This window comes from Myotis nattereri, assembly GCF_964212035.1.
Source record: "Myotis nattereri genome assembly, chromosome: 3".
NCBI lineage: Eukaryota > Metazoa > Chordata > Mammalia > Chiroptera > Vespertilionidae > Myotis > Myotis nattereri.
The window spans coordinates 190371224-190382724 of record NC_138077.1 but is presented as its reverse complement, the minus strand read 5'-3'; positions in this window follow the sequence as shown (position 1 = coordinate 190382724).

Sequence of the window (11501 nt, the reverse complement as noted above, 5' to 3'; positions counted from 1 at the left end):
CAGACAAGGACACTGGGAGGGAGGAGGGAGAGGGGCTGAGGAAGCCATGCTCACTGATGTCAGATGGCCGTGGGGCAGGAGCTGTTTTTGGCATTGCCCACGCGATGAGAAGATGACTTGGCCTCTGGCCCCTGAGACTACCTGGGTCCTGACACTGCCCATGGCATTCCTATCAGAGCCCCTCTCCATCTCTCAGGGCCTCGGTTTGTTCATCTGTAAATTGAAAGTAAGAGTAGCACCCACCTCCTACATGTAATGGTGACGGCTGTAGAATCTTGACCTTATTAGAGAACCTTCAAGGTCTGGGCACAGCTCACTTTCTCACCATTCCCTGATCTCCACCCTAGTCCTTCATTTCTCACATATTTTTAGATCACACAGCAGAGGTTCTCGCTTCTGAGTCTGTATTCAGTCCGCCTTGAAAGCCCTTATCTGGAAAACTCCTACTCAGCCTTCAAAGCCCAAAACAAAAGCCCCTCTCTAGGAAGCCTGCCCAGACTCCCGCAGGTACTGGTACTGCCTCCTTGTACTCTCATGATTTCCTCTAGAGTAGCCTGACCTCAACATATTGCTATTGTCTACTTACCTCCCCTGCCTGGCTCCCCAGGGAGCTGTCCTTTCTGGGGCTGATGGCCACTCTTAGGAGCCCAGGCACAGCACCCCATAACCCATGGTGTCTAAGCATAATCAGGACTTGGCTTTAGGCCTGGCCCTGCCCTGATTCTGCCACATGAGCTTCTCACCAGGTCTGGTTTTTTTTTTTTTAAAAAAAAGTTTTTATTTATTTTTTTTAGAGAGAGAGAGAGAGAGAGAGAGAGAGAGAGAGAGAGAGTAAAAGAGAGGAATAGAGAGATGGAAACATCAATATGAGAGAAACATCGGTTGGCCCCTGCACACCCCCTACTAGGGATCAAGCCCGCAACTTGGGTATGTGCCCTGCTGGGAATCGAACTAGTGACCTCTTGGTTCATGGGTTGATGCTCAATCACTGAGCCACACCAGCTGGGCATCAGGTCTGGTCTTAACAGGCAGACAAAGTAGCTTACCAGCTGCCAAGGTATTTTTTAAAACCCCAAAACAGCCATGATCTCCCTTCCCCGACCCAGGCCAACCAAGCCAAAAGTCCCACTGTACAGATGGGGAAAAGTCCAGAAAAGGGAAGTCAGCGGTAGAAACCAGATTGAACTCAGGGCTCTTACCCTAGAGTCCAAGGCTCTGAGACCCTTTTCCCCTCTTGGGTGGAGGGCACGGAAGCTGGGAAATGACAATGGGCTCGAGGCAGGGCATGGGTTGGGTGGGAGCCCTGGACTTGGGGAGCAGCTGTTCTTACCTCTGGCTGTGCTGGAATTGGTTTGCGCCCTGTCCCCTGGTGCTAAGAGGGGAATCACACTCCTATTCCACCACTTAGTAATGAAGAAGAATTGTAAGCCCATTAGGCACAAGCTATCCGAGGGGGCAGATGGCTGTGGGCCCTATGACCCAGAGAGGGTCTCTGGTGTCAGGTCTAAAGACAGATGCTAAGGCCAATTAGAGGGGTAAGAGATTTATTGAGGAAACCACTCTAAGGATAGAGGGAAGGAGCCAGAGTAAACAAGAAGAGGCTTTTGATCATGATGGAGGTCGACACCTATCTTCATAGGAAGAAGGAAGGATGGATAGAAAGAGCCTCAGACTGAAGTGCAGCTCTGAGAACGTCTTGGTCAGGCCCAGAGTCAAGACTGCCCATTGGAGGAGCCCCATGGAGGACAGAAATAGCCGGGCCCCGTGTCCCCACTGTGCCCAGTCCCGGCTGGGAAAACATGCTGTCTTCGGATCTGAAGGTGCAGCAGCTGGAGGCCGTTGGTTAATGACAGTCCTAGCAGCTGGCTCTCTGGAAGGCAAATATGAGTAATGTGCCTCCTGGCAGCTGCACAGGATGTGTGTTTTGCAAGGTCAGCCAGCCCAGCAAGCAGGTGACAAGTTCACAGCCTTGGGCTGTGGCTGCTCTGTGCGGGCACCGGGCTGAGCTTTAACCACAGAGAACTTCACGGGGCTCCTGACGGGACTTTGCCAGGTGAGTGAAAGAAGAAGAGTCAGATGAAGTCGGGGGGAATGTGGTGTTTCAGAGGGAACAGTGCTGAATTTGGAGCAATGCCCTGACATTACATTTCTTTCTGCACCTACTAGTGTATGTCCTCAGACAAGCTGCTTCCGCTCTCTAAGACGTGGTGTTCACCATGGCAAGAGGTGGGTGAGAATGTCTCACTCATGCCTTCACTGCCCAGATCCAAAAACAGTGGGATGAGGGGTACCAGTGGTTCCTGGGAAGATGGCCTGCTTCGTATAGAGGCACCCATTAAAAACCAAACTTTCCCTAAATGGCAGAAAATTACTTGTACTTCCCTCGAGGATCAGGAGGACAGAGCAGAATCGAAATTATCTACACTAATAAAAGAGAAAAATGGTAATTGGCGTACGGCGATACCGTTTTCATTGGCTAATCAGGGCTATATGCAAATTAACTGCCAACTAAGATTGGCAGTTAACTGCCAACAAGATGGCGGCTAATTTGCATATGTAGGCACAATGCAGGGAGGTGAAAGGGAAAGCAGGAAGAAGCCCCCTGCCACTGACAGTGATCTGAAACCCAGGGGGGAGCTAAGAGCTGGGGGGGCAGGGCAAAGGCGGCCCTGGGGCCCCCCAGCCATGATCGGAGAATCAGGCGCCTTTGCTGCCCTGGCCAGTGATAGCAGGGGTGGAGACAGCGATGGGAGCTGGGCACGGTCGAAGCTGGCAGTCCCGGGAGCTAGGGTCCCTTGCCTGGGCCTAAAGCAAAGCCCACGATTGCGGCGCCCCCCGCTGCCACTGCAGGTCCCCGCTGCCCGGGCCGGACACCTAGGCCAGAGGCGTTAGGCCTGGGCAGGGGCGGAGCCTGCAACCGCGGGGAGCTGGGGGTCCCCTGCTCAGGCCTGACACCTCTGCCGGAGGCCTCAGGCCTGGTCAAGGGGCCGATCCGGTGATTGGTGATCGGAGGGTGATGAGGGTCAACTCCTCTGGCTGAGGCATCAGACCTGGGTGGGGGGCGGAGCTGGGGATTGGGGGGATATGATGGTCTCCTTGCCCAGGCCTGAAGCCTGGGTCAGAGGTGTCAGGCTTGGGCGGGGGGTGGAGCAAGCGATCAGAGGGAGATGGGGGTCCCCTGCCCAGGCATGATTCCTGGGCCAGAGGCCTCAGGCCTGGGCGGGGGCCAGAGCCAGTGATCGGGGGGAGATGGGGGTCCTCTGTCCAAGCCTGACACCTCTGGCGGAGGCGTCAGGCCTGGGCAAGGGGCCGATCAGGCGATCGGAGGGTGATGGGGGTCAACGCCTGAGGGCTCCCAGTATGTGAGAGGGGGCAGGCTGGGCTGAGGGACACTCTCCCCCCCCGATACACACCCAGTGCACGAATTTCGTGCACCGGGCCCCTAATGCTTAATATAAGCTCACATTCTCGTATGTGTGTTTTATCTTAAAAATATACATGGCCCAGCCGGTGTGGCTCATTGGTTGAGCATTGGCCTATGACCCAGGAGTTCATGGTTCAATTCCCAGTCAGGGCATATGCCCAGGCTGTGAGCTTGATACCCAGTGGGGGTGTGCAGGAGGCAGAAGATCAATGATTCTCTCTCATCATTGATGTTTCTCTCTCTCTCTCTGAAATCAATAATATATATACATATACATGAAAGGGTCAGTACCGTGTAGCATTTAGACACACACCGTAGACCCCAACAACTTGAGTTTAAATCAAGCCATGCGACTTACGAGCTATGGACCTTAGGTGAGTTCCTTTTCCTCTCTGGACCTCCGTTTGCTCATCTCTAAAATGGGGATAATAATAGTACCTACTTCATAGAGTTACTGTGAGAATTCAATGATTTGTATAAAGTGTTTAGAATGAATCTGTTCTGTTCACTGTTATGTGAATTTGTCATTTTATCCTCAGTTACCTGTTATAAACATTTTTAATGACTTAGTGGCAAGTAAAACTGACCAGCGATAAGCAAAAGAAAAGAATACGTAGCTCCCAGGTCTTGGAAGAGCTCTGCAAGTTGAAAAGGGAGGGCACAAAGGAGGAGAAAGAATTGTGCCCACAATTTCTGCATCCCCATGCTCCAAGCCACAGCCCCATCTCTACCAGGCTGAGGGGGTTCTGCTCCCAAATACAGTCCAAGGTCACGTCAGAAAGTAGAGGGTTTGGCTACGGCACTGGCGGCCTGGGCAGGAGAGGGTGTTGGGCCACCACCCCTCCCATCGTCCCTCCCACCACCCCTGCCCTCTCCCTCACCTTAGACATGGTCCATTGGCTACGAACCAGTGCAAGCAGCTTTGGTGCCGCTGACCTTTGGACATTATAAAAACTCCACGTGGAGACCAAGACATCACAGAACACAAAGTTTCCATGACGTTCTCAAGTAGGTGACCCCAGGGCCCCTGAAAGAATCTGCTGGACAGGAAGTGGGAGAAAGGAGATGGATGAGGAATCACATTTCTCCTTATTCCTGGTGCCTGGGTGGAAGGTGGGGGACTTCAGGTCAGACAATCAAGGAGGCACATTTGGGTCTCATATATTTTTTATTTTTTATTTTTATTTTTATTTTTAAATATATTTTATTGATTTTTTACAGAGAGGAAGGGAGAGAGATAGAGAGTTAGAAACATCGATGAGAGAGAATCATCAATCAGCTGCCTCCTGCACATCTCCTACTGGGAATATGCCCGCAACCCAGGTACATGCCCTTGACCGGACTCGAACCTGGGACCTCTCAGTCCGCAGGCCGACGCTCTATCCACTGAGCCAAACCAGCTAGGGCTGGGTCTCATATTGACTGGAGGCAGGGGAATGGGTAAGAGAAACGTGGGTAAGTTATGCCAAGCTGGTAGGGGTATAATAACATGTGGGCCCAACCTCCAAGATGAGCTCTGATTACTCTGCTGCCTGGGGCTCACACCTGTGTGTGGTCGCCTCCCACAGAGCATCAGGTTGGTCTGTGTGATCAATAGAATAAGGTAGAAGTGATAAAACAGCACTTCCAAGGCTGGGTCATAAAAGACAGTTTTTTAAAGCAAGTTTGCCTGCTTGTTCTTGGATCACTCCAGGGAAGCCAACAGCTATGTCACGAGGACACTCAGGCAACGCTGTGGCGAGGCACCGAGGCCACCTGCCGTCAGCTACGGAGCGGGGGTGCGCCCTCTCGGAGGTGGGTCCTCCAGCCCCAGTCAAGCCTTCAGATGCCTGCAGCCCCTGCTGACAGCTTAACAACCACCTCAGGAGAGTCTGAGCAAGAACCACCCAGCTCAGCTACTCCTGGATTCCCAGCCCCCAGAGACTGTGACATAAGAAATGTTTATTGTTTTAAGTTGCTAAATATTGGAGTAATTTATCACACAGCAACAGATGACTAAGACTCCCACGCCTTTGGTTTTCCACCCAAATAGGCCATGACTCCTTGGTGATCTATTTAGGAAAAATATGCAAAATATTTTACAATATTGCTCGGAATGACAGTTCTGAAATGACATTGGCCGCGAAGAGCTGACCCAGTCCTATCAGCCCTGAATTCAGTCACTCAGTTATAGGCACAGTTATTGACGGTAGGGCTGGAGGACACCGAAATGAAATTGGAGGTGCTCCTTTGGGCTGCGGGAGAAAGACCATGGACTCACATATTGCTCAAGGGAGGAAGTGATCTCATGATCCGCAGAGGGTTGAGGGAGCCTCGCTGAGGAAGTGGTGCTTGAGATGCTCCCTGACAGGCCTCAGCGGGTGGAGGTGGAAGGGGTGGCAGGAGAAATATGGTCATGGACAGGTCGGTGTGGACACACTGGCCCTAGGTTGGGTGGGCTATGGAGGGGGCTGCCGGGCAGGAAGAAGGATTCCGTGAGGGCTGAGGCTGGAGTCTGAGTCACCCGCTTCCTCCTCCATCTCACATCCTTTTTTAGCTCCTCTTCTTCCTCCCACTCCAGCCCCCGACCCTGGTAGGTCCAGATAGGGACTTGGAGTCCACGCCAAGAGCACTGCTGGGGGAGCTTGTCTTCTGATGGGCTCAGGCTGCCGTCCACCGTGGAACCTCCCCTCAGGGTGCTCTTCATGTGCGGCAAAGGGGTCTACAGAGAGGCACTGGCACCCACGGATGGAACTCACCTCAGGCCTGCTCACTCTGTGTGTCCCCATTGGCATTTCTTGAGGGGACCATAAGCCAGTCTGTGAATACAGTTGTAAGGGGGGAAAAACAAGACAATATATGCTTCTTTTAAATGTCTTCTATTTATTTGAATGGCTTTTAAGAAGCAGAAGCCCATGTTGTAAAATTAAGGTCTAGGACAAGCATGAGGAGGGAGAGGGATCCACACGGACAAGCACATAGCACCCTTTATCATGTGACCAGGTAAATGCTGCAGAGCCAGACAGAGCTGGGGGCTGGGGACGGCCACAGTGGGCCAAGAGAGGGCAAAGCTGGGAAGGGAGGAGCAGTCTTATCTAGCCCCAGGCAAGGGACGGCCCACGGATGAGGAAGCATGTGCTCCAACTGTTTAAGGAGGCACTTAGGAGGTTGGCCATAAAGAGCGACACAGGGAGGTTAGGTTAGAAGGAAGACCAGGGCAGCTCACGTTTGCAAAAGATAGAGGTAGAGCTACCGTGAAGCAAATGGCACAAAATAGGGCTGCTGACAGGTAGATACACACATACCACATACAGAGGCTTCGTTTTAAATCTTGCTCTGCGTTGGGGGTGCTGAGATGCTTTTAAGTAGAAAACTAGAAGCTAATTCTATGTATGTCATTACGTTAATAAAGAAGTTTATATGTACACAGTTTCAAACACACAGGGATGCACTAGGTCTCTGAAAGGTCCCAAACTCTGTGAGTCTGAGTGTAATATCCTTACACTCCGTTACTCGGTTCTGAAAAAACCAATGCGCTGGGCCTGAGCCGGAGGTTGCTAATTAGAGACTGAAGGGCCAGCTTTACAAGGCCTGTTTTATTTGGCTGCACACTGTTTTCTAAACTCAAAATAGTTGCCAACATCTGAAAGTCCAGATGTGTAGCTCTTCTTGAAAAATGGGGCAAACTATCCGGCAACACCAGCCCACACGGCAGCAACCATGTCAACCAGAGTACGTCTTCTCCGTTTCACCAAAGACCCTGCCCAGCCCTCTTTGCCCACTTTCGTTTCCTGCCCGGCCCTTGGAGGCGTCGGCTTTGGGGCCTGGCCCAGGCATCCCGTCTGTGGTGATGTCCTGATTTCCTACTGAGCGGCAGTTGTAAGTCTAGCCCCGAGGCCTTTACCCAATTCCACGGCAGACCCATCTGAACAGCTGGCCCAGGAAGGCCAGGAGTGTGGGAGTCAGTGACTCCAGTCTGCGAGCTTCGGTTTGCCTCGCAGACGAGTCACTGAAATGTTGCCAGCCATATTTCATTTTCATAAATTGAATCCCAAAGGCCTCTGAGGGATGGCCCATTAGGGAGGTGCTTCCTGACCGAGGCCAAGGGTAAATAACTTCTGGGCCAGACGAGAACACCCAAGCAGAGGAAGGAATCCCTGCCTCAGCTGCGGGGAGGGGGGAGGAGAGAAGGGGGCCTGGGGTGCAGTGAAGAGGGCAGCTGTTCAATCCACGGCCATGAGATGAGCCGGGCAGCTGTGCATAGCAGGCTGTGCAGGTGCCGAGGAGGCACCCCTCATGTCATAGGGTGAATGGCTCCGTCTGGATTTGTGCAGTACAGTCTTCCCCACTATACATGTTAGCCCCGGAATGTCAGGGGGAGGGGGGAACAGGTAGAGATGGTAAGGAGTTCTCAGGGCTGCAGAGGGGAGGGGTGAGAGGCAGAGTGTTAGGAGCCAAGACCTTGTTGGCCGGAGCAGGGAAGCTAGAGAGTAAGAGAAAAGGCTTGGCCCCAGCAGTCCCCATGCTGCCCATGTGCAAATGACCATGAGATGATAGGAATAGCCAGAACTAGTCTCAGGAAGCAGGGCCGGCCATCAGTATGTGGGGCCCAGGACCCTTAGTCAACAGATAATCATCCTGTGCGCGCGCACACACACACACACACACACACACACACACACACACATGCTGTCAGCAGAGATATCGGACCCATTACACACACCTCATAAACATGCATACAATGCACAGCTTTCACCCTGGGATACACACTGAGTGTGTCCATACACACAATCATGGCGTTTGTTGGTAAAAGCAAATAGCTCATCAGGCAGCTACATTTGACACACATTTTCAGAGCACCTAAAGCACCAGAGTTCATCACAGCACCAAGTACCGTGGAAGGAGAGAAAAGTAACCAGCAAATAAAACCGCTATTACTACCACAAGCTGCTGAGTGCGGGCCTGCAGTGCCACCTACTGGCGGGAGGGGTGTTTGTACTTTGCTTGCAGAAGGTGAAACCAAGGACACTGCATCTCAGACACACCTAAGCAGCCGCCATCTACAGGCGGCCATTCTCCCTCTTTGTATTCTGCCCACGTGGGATGCGATCCCCGTCATCTCAGAGTAGAACTACAACATCTGAAAATAAGCATTCAGGGCCTTGCATGCCCCATCCAAAGCAATATCCAATGGGGGTGGCAAAATACGTTTTCGACTTTCATGCCCACTCCAACCCACTGGTCGCTACTGCCAGGCGTGCTGGGTTGAGAAGGATTCTGAGGCCGAGTCTGGGCTCAGCGGAGAAGAGAATCACGATGGAACAGCGACAGCAACCATGGCTCCCACACTTGTCATTCTTGCCGTGGGTCCTGGAGCCTCCGTAAGTCCCTAAATCGGCAGGTTCCTCCTGCTACGCCATTCCATCGTGAGGGTGTGCGTGTGTTCTCGCCCACACCTCACAGCACAAGCACTGCCACTCCTCATTTCACTGGCGTTTTCTCTCTCACTAGATCAGGAACTCCTGAGCCAGCTAAAGCCCTACCCGGGACTGTCCTTGTGAAGAGCTTGCTCTTGCTTCCCCCGAGAGCAGAGGATGCCCTGTGAGATCTGAGCACTGAAGCCAACAGTGGGCACTTCACTTTACCCCAAATTCCTCCACCTTCCGGCACTGATCATTCCCAAGTGGCCCCATGAGGGCAATCACAAATCAAGAACAACAAAACTACCCTGAGCAGATGCTAGACAGCTAGCTGGGCTTAGCCCTAGATGGGGGTGGGGGTGGGGGCTTTGCTCCTGCCCCTCATCCATCAGCTTGGCAGGGCACACTTCGGTCAAATCTGCGCATCAACCACATTTTGAATTACAACGGGCCAGGGGTCACTTGAAAGTAGTCAAACTTGAAATCTTGACTTCTCAGAGGACAAGGGCCTGCTGTGTTTAACATCGAGGTACTTAGCTAGTACCCATGAGACTCCACAGCCCCAACAATGCCCACAGGTGGGCACGTACCCCCACATGCTTTCCCCTGGGCAGTGGAGCCAGCCTCTGCCTCTGAGTGCTTAGGTACATGAGAGCAGGTCTTTCCGACGGAAGAGCAGGCTGGCAGTGCTCGCCTTAGCCTGGGGGTCAGCAAACTTTCTCAGTAGAAGGCAGATAAATATTTTCAGCCCTACGCTCTCTGTTGAAATAATTCGGCTCTGCTGCTGTAATGTGAAAGCAGCCGCACATACACCTGAACAAAGAGAAATGGCTGTGCTCCAGTAAAAGGTTTTTGTTGTTTAAAAAACAAAACAAACATGTAGTGGGCTCTCTTTGGCCCAAGGAGCCATGGTTTACCAACCCTGCATTAGCCCAATTCAGGGTCTTCAAACTGGGTTCCTCAGAACTTGGGGGTTGTTTGAGGGGCTCCAAGGGCTCTGCAAATGTTTGGCTTTAATATCAATTCTTCTTAGCTATTTAGGAAGCTGTAACCAAAATGTACCCACTCCAGTGTATTAAGCATTTTAACATGCAGGAGACCAATATATTAAAGGACTGTCAGGTGAACTCCTCTGTTATGAAGCTTCTATTGCCCTCTCTATGCACATGTATGGGTCATGCGGCAAAATGGCTCAGAGCCCGGGGCCCGATGTCAGCCTGAGTCCCTGTGCTGCCGCTCACTAGCCATGTGACTAGGCAAGTCGCTTCCCTTCGCTAAACCGGCACGGGCGCCACCAAGCGGCGCACTGGCCATCGCACTGGAGCCGCCTCCAGCCGCCTCCTAAGAAGCCCCTTTCACTGGATCGTGGGAACAGGGAGCAGTCACAGTGGAGGGGCCAGACAAGTGAGGCCACTCAGGGGCACTCGGGGAACCCGGCCAGAGCTCTTTACCAACGGCCACGGACACATTTCTATATTTTAAGAAATGTCTGGACTGGTGCATGCCAGCTGAACGTCATTACAATGCCAGATCCATCCTGGGTTTGAACTTCTTGCTGGTTTTGGTGTCTCCTGGCATTTCTGCTATGTCCCCACCTTCTCATTGGGCGCTCAGGAAGGGGAGGGGGCTGTTTGGCAACGATCTTAGCAGTCTCGGTGCTTAGTAACAGGGCTTCTGTTTTTCTGCTAAGTGGCAGTTCCAACGGGCCTGGCATTTTGTTGGCAAGCATTTCCCTGGGCAAGTTCTGCAGGACTTGCTGGGCTGCGGTGCTTTTGGCAACAGGGGTCCAGCATGCCAGGAGCTGTGGTCTCTGTGCGCCCCCCCCCCCCTGCCCCCAGCTGCAGAACAGGCTGGGCCTGCGGCTTTGGTGCTCACCTGGCTTTTTAATTTGCCTGCTGAATGCTCCTTCTCACCTGTGAAACAATCAGGTGTGTCTGGCTGCTGCCCGAGCCTGCCCTGCCCTCAGAACGTCTGGCCTTTTATTCCAGCCTCTGAAAGCTCTCTCTCCAGGCCCGAGATGCTCATTTATGGTTGCAATAATAGAATTTGGACCCGACTGTCTCTCACGGCCCACGGCTGTCTATGTCTATTAATGGTGGCTCCAGTGAAATCCAGGCTTTTACTGCACCTTATCTTTGGCTTCCAGCATCCTATTTTCCTGCTTAGAAGGAAAACAGACCTAGAAGAATCATCGGTGTTTATCATTAGGTCCTGGGGGCAGGACTTCTTGGCTCCCAGAATCCCTGGGGTTTATCTTAATTAGGCGACATCTGGTGCTGTCTTCACAGTGCACATGTCCACCCTGGTCACGCAGCCTAACGCCTGCTGGGCCCTGGAGGCTCATCCAAGGGGGTGATTCTGACCCGAGGGGTGGCGAGCAGATGTTTCTGTGGTTCAGCCAAGATCAAAGTGACTTGGGCTGAGCTCACTGACCTCCTCCTTCCCTCTTAGGTCTCACGGTATCCATGGCTGGGCTTGGAGCATGGGTAGAGGAAGCTCAAAACCAAACGCTCTGCCCTGAGGCCTCCTCTGTTGCCCAAAAAGGTCCTGACTGCATGAAAATGAACTCGTGCAAAGACATCTTCATCCCCTGCCCTTCCCCTGGTCAGGCAGTCAGTGCTGGGCATCTGCCCGGAGCACTCGGCACAGCCTGGCCCTTTGCCCACAGGACCAGCCTC